This window comes from Triticum dicoccoides, chromosome 7B (assembly GCF_002162155.2).
Source record: "Triticum dicoccoides isolate Atlit2015 ecotype Zavitan chromosome 7B, WEW_v2.0, whole genome shotgun sequence".
Classification (NCBI taxonomy): domain Eukaryota; kingdom Viridiplantae; phylum Streptophyta; class Magnoliopsida; order Poales; family Poaceae; genus Triticum; species Triticum dicoccoides.
In genome coordinates, this window is record NC_041393.1 from 426749320 (window position 1) to 426757297 (window position 7978).

A 7978-nucleotide genomic window follows, 5' to 3' on the forward strand; every position below is an offset into this window, starting at 1 on the left:
GTCCGGCGTGAGATCGCCCGGACTGTTATCTTCGCCGGGGACGGATTGTTTATCCATATTATCCTGTTCGAACGGTTACTCGATAGCATGTTCGCCGTCCCCCGGTTCGCCCTGCTCTATGGCTGGGCCTGTATGGCTGCTGTCTTTGTTGGGGCGGGATTTTGGGCGGCGCTTACGTCGTCGTTTTGTGTGCTTTTCGAGGGAATGATCCCTCGTGGCGTCCCGTTGTTCCTCGTCATCGCTTCCTTTAGGTGTGTCCACCATGTATACATCGTGAGATGAGGTGGCTGTCCAGTGCCTTATAGGTGCTGGTTCATGCCTATCATCTACATCGTCGTCCATACCGTCGATGTCTTCGGAGTCAAAATCGAGCACGTCGTTTAAATTTTCGACAGTGGCTACGAAGTGGGTGGTGGGTGGGCTTTGAATTTCTTTGTCGACCGCATCCCAACCTTGCTAACCATAATCCGGCCAGGGCTCTCCTGATAAAGAGAGAGGCTTTAGTAAATTCAGGATGTCGCCAAAGGACGAGTGCTGAAAGTTGTCCGCGGTGGTGAACTCCATGATCAGTGCCCGATCGGATTCGACTGGCAGGAGCGCAGAAGGTTCGGAGTCCGGAGAGGAGTCCGACACCTTGGAGTCACAAGCTTTGCAAAGGACAGGGATGGTGTTCGGCTCAATCACCATAGAGATCGCAGCCCCCGAGGCGGTGTCCAGCCACCCGTCCTCGATCGGCGCAGTCGGCTCCGAGCTAAGGGTCAGAGCGGACACTGGTGCGGCCTCCAGGGCACTGTCCGGCGGCAGAGCTAGATCATGCCCATCGTGACAGTGCGGCGCGCTTGACTGTGGCTCGAACCCGTCGAAGATCAAGTCTCCGTGGACGTCAGCCGTATAGTTCAAGCTTCCAAATCTAACCTGATGGCCAGGGGCATAGCTTTCAATCTGCTCCAGATGGCCAAGCGAATTGGCCCGCAGTGCAAAGGCACCGAATATGAAGATCTGTCCGGGGAGAAAAGTCTCACCCTGGACCGCATCGTTGTTGATGATCGAAGGAGCCATCGGGCCTAAAGATGACGACACAAAGGAACTCTCAATGAAAGCACCAATGTCAGTGTCAAAACCGGCGGATCTCGGGTAGGGGGTCCCGAGCTGTGCGTCAGTGACAAGGGACACAATGTTTTTACCCAAGTTCGGGCCCTCTCGATGGAGGTAAAACCCTACTCCTGCTTGATTAATATTGATGATATGGGTAGTACAAGAGTAGATCTACCACGAGATCAGAGAGGCTAAACCCTAGAAGCTAGCCTATGGTATGATTGTTGTTCGTCCTATGGACTAAAACCCTCCGGTTTATATAGGCACCGAAGAGGGTTAGGGTTACACAGAGTCGGTTACAATGGTAGGAGATCTACATATCCGTATCGCCAAGCTTGTCTTCCACGCCAAGGAAAGTCCCATCCGAACATGGGACGAAGTCTTCAATCTTGTATCTTCATAGTCCAGGAGTCCGGCCAAAGGTGATAGTTCGGCTATCCGGACAGCCCCTACTCCAGGACTCCCTCACCCGTCTTCCTGTCCGGCCCGCTCAAAGGCATGTTGATCGGGATTGTATTCTTCTTTGGCACCATTCGGATATGTTTTAATCTCCTATGCCGGCATTGCTTTGGCGGGGCTTAGAGCGGCGCCGATGACGCCCATGCTTTGATTTTTTCTTTGAGGGGTTATCCTCTATTGCCTCATCGCCATTGGTTTCTTTGGGAGTGTCCACCATATATATATATATATATATCATACGAGGAGGTGGCTGTCCAGCGCCTCTTGGGTGGTTGGTTCTATTCTTCTCCTGCATCGTCGTCCGCACCGTCGATGTCTTCGGAGTCGAAGTCAAGCATGTCGGTCAAATCATCGACAATGGCAATGAAGTGGGTGGTGGATGGGTAACGAATTTCCTTGTCGTCTGCTTTCCACCTGAGCCGGACATAGTTCGGCCAAGAGTCTCCTGACAAAGAGAGAGACCTTAATGAATTCAGCATGTTGCCGAAGGGCGAGTGCTGAAAGATATCCACAGCGGTGAATTCCATTACCGGAGCCCAATCGGATTTGATGGGCCCGGGTGCGTACGGTCCAGAGCCTACAGCCGGACGCAAGTCCGGGGGCCCAGCGACACAGATTTCCTTGGAGGTGGAGTCTGTGTTCGGCTCTACCGCCGATGAGTATGCGTCCTCCGGGGCGGGGTCCATCCACCCGTCCTCGGACGACGCGATCTGCCTCGGATTTAGGTCCGGAGCTACTACAGGTGCGATATCCCGAATATTGTCTGATAGCAGATCTAAGCCACGCTCGTCATGACTGTTCGGTGCTCCTGGCGTAGGCCCGAATCCGTCGAAGATCAAGTCTCCACGGATATCGGCCGTGTAGTTCAAGATTCCAAACCTGACCTGATGGCCAGGGGCGTAGCTGTCAATCTGCTCCAGATGGCCAAGCGAATTGGCCCGCAGTGCGGAGCCGCCGAACACGAAGATTTGTCCGGGGAGAAAAGTCTCACCCTGGACCGTGTTGTTGTTGATGATTGAAGGGGCCATCAAGCCTTGCTACGATGACACAGAGGCACTCTCAATGAAAGCACCAATGTCGGTGTGAAAACCGGCGGATCTTGGGTAGGGGGTCCCGAACTGTGCGTCTAAGGCTAATGGTAACAGGAGGCAGAGGACACGATGTTTTACCCAGGTTCGGGCCCTCTCGATGGAGGTAATACCCTACTTCCTGCTTGATTGATCTTGATGATATGAGTATTACAAGAGTTGATCTACCATGAGATCGTAGAGGCTAAACCCTAGGAGCTAGCCTATGATTTTGATTGTTCTTGTCCTACGGACTAAACCCTCTGGTTTATAGACACCGGAGGGGGCAGGGGTTACACAGAGTCGGTTACAAAGAAGGAGATCTAACATCCGAATCGCCAAGCTTGTCTTCCACGCAAAGGAGAGTCCCATTCGGACACGGGACGAAGTCTTGAGTCTTGTATCTTCATAGTCCAACAGTCCGGCCAAAGTATATAGTCCGGCTATCCGGATACCCCCTAATCCAGGACTCCCTCACTCCTCCATCATCATGATATTCTTCAGGGGCATTAGTCCTCATTTTCAACCCTTTTGGTCATTCGATGAAAAAGGGGGAGAAATTTGGGTTAGTCTTCAAGTGGGTCTATCTTATATGGGTGTTTTTTTGCTAAGTTACAACTCTCGTTCTTTTGATGACTTTGCTGGATTGAGTTGTAAACTTAAACTCTATGGTGGCCTGATACTTTTGCTGAGTTCTTCTGCATGCTTATTCCTCATTAATGTCAATACACGCATGCTGAATTACATCAGTCACCATATTTCATCATACATTTCAAATTCTTCATATTATATGTCAAATGTGTGTATGAATTACAAGATATAGGGGGAGATATCCATGATTATACTCTTCAAGTGTGCATTGCTTCAAAAGCAAATTCCTCACTATGCACATCTTCAGGGGGAGTTCTTCTATATCTTGCAATCAAATTCCTCAATATCAGTATTTACACTTCATATGTTTATCCCCGTTGAAAACTTAACCTATATTGTCATCAATCGCCAAAAAGGGGGAGATTGTAAGTGCATCTAGTGCCCCTTAGTGATTTTGGTGTATTGAAGACTTATAGGTTAAGGGACTGATGCGTTTGTGAGTGTACACAGGTCTATAAGTCTATGAGGAGTTTGATATTTACAGAGAATTTCGACCCCTAAAAATGAAGTTCTTCAACTGAAGACTTTGGATTTCTGAAGACTTTCTGAAGACTTTGAAAGTGAAGAAATTGGTGTGACCTTGAAGACTTGGAATTCATTCGAGGAACATGAAGCATGAAGCCGTAGTTTCATTTTCTCCTTCTTGAATCGTAGGAAACACCGTACTGTTAAAGGGGGTCGAGGAAATACTAATTAAGGAAAAATTTCCATGTGATTCTCAACTCAAAACCCTACACCTACCAATCCCTTCGAGTGAAGCCATTGGAAATCTCATACAGTTTAGTCAATTTCTTCAGTGACAAAGACAAAGTTTTCTGTTCGCTGAGGAATTTGTTCTGACTGAGGAGTTAGGAATTCGCTAGTGCGGATTGCCTACACAGTGAGGAACATGATAGCCCTGAGGAATTTGAGAGTCAAAATTCCGACCGTTGCTGTGCTATACGCCAGCTGTCCCAAAATATCTACCCATGTAACGGTCATATCACTGAAGGGCATTTATATCTTATCATGTCGGGCTTCTCCCTAGGCTATAAATAGCCGCCCCCCTACAACCACTAGCTGGTTGGCTGCTCCGAGAGAAACTGACACTTGTCATTTGAGCCCATCCTCCGAGGACTTTGAGCGAAAATCATCAAGTGAGGAAAACCCAAACCCAACACACCTACAAACCCAAAGTGATTGAGCATCACTGAAGAGATTGATCCTGCGTGGATCCGACACTTGTTACCTTTGAAGACTGTGCTTCTTCTAGACGGTTAGGCGTCATGGTGTAGAGCATCCAAGAGGAATTGTGGATCGCCGAGTGACCGAGTCTGTGAAGGTTTTGAAGTCACTTGAAGACTTACCACGAGTGTTTGGGCGAGGTCTGTGTGACCTTAGCTCAAGGAGAATACCGTGAGGACTATGTGTCCTCAGGTTTAAATACCTAGCCGCTCCAACCAGACGTACAACTGAGACACCAGTTGGAACTGGTCTACCAAATCATTGTCTTCACCAAGCTTACTGGTTCTATTTCCTCAACTCTTTCATTTCCTCATTTCAGTTGTTGTGTGCTTGTTCATATCTGTTTGAAGACTTTGACTGAAGACTTTCCCAGTTTCCTCAGTTCAATTTCTTCAGTCTGTCCATCTTCATCCTGTGTTATCCCGTGTTTACGCTTTCTGTACTCTGTGCTTGTCTTCATTTCATCATGATGACTATGCTTGTGTTCTGTTATGTTTACTTTTGAGTACTTATTCTGCTGCAAGTAGTTCTTCGCTAAGGAATTTCCTCACCAGCAAATTCCTCAGTGAAGAATCCATAAAAATCGCCTATTCACCCCCCTCTAGTCGATATAACGCACTTTCAGAGAACCATTTAAAATGTGCAAAATGTTTGCGATGACGGCTGCATCAAACACGCTTCAGATTTTAGTTGCGTGTGCGATGCGGGGCATACGGTTCAGTTCAATTAACTGTTTGCGATGACGAGGAACAGAAGAAACGGGCAGCCAAATGAAGGCGTGTGCGATACAAAACATACGGTTCACTCGGATGTAGTGTTTGTGATTAGGCTACACAAAAGAAATGGTCAGCCAGATCAAGGTGTGTGTGCGATATACATCATGCGGTTCACTCGGATGAACTGTTTGCGTTGAGACAAGAGAATAGAAACAATTCAATATAACAAGATATGTGTGATATGCGACAAACAAGTCTGTAATCAGAAATGTGTGCGAAGACCGATAATAACATAGACGATTGCTTCTAATAAGACTTATGTGATATGCTCTGTCTTCACAACATGCATTAGCCATTGGGGGACGGGCGATCATTCGGATACGTCGTAAGGATGCGAAGAGGCATCCTATATCTGCAAGGACTAGCTCCCTTCGGGAGTATCGCCACCTTTTTGCTCCGTTACAGAAATTTGGCCACAGATGTCGCCGTCACCGCTAGTTGGTCCTTGTTGTCAAACCAAGACGGTATCTCCAACATCCTAGCTAGCTTCACAGGGTCACCATCTACGATCACTGCGTATCGGTTGTACTACTCCATCGATCTACCTCTCAACAGCACCTTCACTCGCCGGCGGTGGTTTTTGAATGGAAGAGGAGAGGAGTGGCGCTGGTTTTGGATTAGAACGGGAGAGGAGCGGCTGGTTTTGGATTGGAACTGGAGAGGAGGGGCGGTGGTTTTGATTTTTGAAATGGAAGAGGAGAGGAGCGGCATTGGATTTAGATTGAAACAGGAGAGGAGCGGCGGTGGTTTAAGAGGAGAGGAGAGGCGCTGGTCTTGGAAGTATTTTTTTGTTTTGCATATTTTGGGTCAAAGTTTGACCACGTACTGTATTTGAAGCAAAATGTGAATGCATGTCACCAAAAATTGTATCGTTTGGTTCGTATCTGAATGTACTTTCAAATTATATTATTTTACAACTTATAACATGGATACAAAATTATATTATCGAAGAGCAGCGTGCCAGACTGTAATAGCCTGGATTTTGTCTTCTCTCTTTTTTCGGCCTTCTTTTGCCTTTGCTTTGAATTTGGGTTTTTGAATCAATTCAAATCGACTTAACACTTGGGCATGTCCTTGATTTTCACCCAAGTGACCCATCTATCTCTCATTCAACATTCTTTCGCTGAAAAATCCCAAAATGACACAAGGAATATTTTTCATAAAAGAAAAATATTCAATTTGTTCTCTGATACTCATTTCAAAAACTTGTGCTCCAAAGCAACCCTCATTTTATTGCTCCAAAAATCCTGAGAAAATTCCCAAATATTCTTTGAACCTTGGCCCACCTTCCTAAGCAAAAATATTGCATAACTTTTTGCAATATTTTTGCTACAGAAAATCATTTCTCTTTTGGCCTCAAAATGCACTTTGCACAACAAGTGTATTTTTCCTTGATCCAACGAAGTTGATTTATCTTGAACCTCATTACCCTCTTAAACAAAGCTTAACCCCAGGAGATCATCCCTAATCACCTTCTAGAAGCCCTCCAAACATGGCGACCAAGTTTCTGACCAGAAACTTGCCAACAAGCTCAAGTCTCATCTAGTCGGCCTAGCAGTGTGCCATCACTCTTCCTAGACCTAACGCTGCACGAACAACACCCCAGACATAGTTTGGCATCGTGTGGGCGTCATCTTGACCATGCGAGGGTGGTGAGCATGTGAAGACATGGCTCTGGCAACGCGCCCGATCCGCTCTGTGCTGCGCCCTGCGTCTGTTTCGCGCGTGATCGATCCAGAGCGCGCCGACGACTGCCGCACCACGCCATCTGTAACGCCCTCGATGCGGCTATAACTCCCACGTGTCGAAGCACGACTTAGAGGCATAACCGCATTGAAAGCAATGTCGCAAGTGAGGTAATCTTCGCACAATCCATGTAATACATAAGGGAAAGAGATACATAGTTGGCTTGCAGTCGCCACTTCACACAATACATAATTAAACATTCATCATACAGATTACACTCAAGGTCCGACTACGGAACCAAAATAAAGAAGAATACCCCACATGCAACACAGATCCCCGATCGCCCCAACTGGGCTCCACTACTAATCGTCTGGAAATGAAACATAGTATCAACCAAGGGCCTCATCATATTCCCACTTCAGCTCAGTTGCGCCATCTGCGCTGGCATCACCGGTACCTGCATCTGTTTTGGTAGTATCTGTGAGCCACGGGGACTCAGGAATCTCACACCCGCGAGATCAAGACTATTTAAGCTTAAGGGAAGGCTGGTGTCAAAAGGTGGAGCTGCTGCAAGCGACTAGCATATATGGTGGCTACATCGCAAAAGAGAGCGAGAAGAGAAGCAAAGCACGGTCGTGAAACTAGTAGCGATCAAGAAGTGATCGTGACTACTTACGTCAAGCATAACTCCAACACCGTGTTCACTTCCCGGACTCCGCCGAGAAGAGACCATCACGGTTACATACACGGTTGATGTATTTTAATTAAGGTCAACTTCGGGTTTTCTACAACCGGACATTAACAAATTCCCATCTGCCTCATAACCGCGGGCACGGCTTTCGAAAGATAATACCCTGCAGGGGTGTCCCAACTTAGCCCATAACAAGCTCTCACGGTCAACGAAGGAATAAACCTTCACCCAAGACACTCCGATCAGACTCGGTATCCCGGTACATCAAGACATTTCGACAATGGTAAAACTAAACCAGCAAAGCCGCCCGATGTGCCGACAAATCCCGA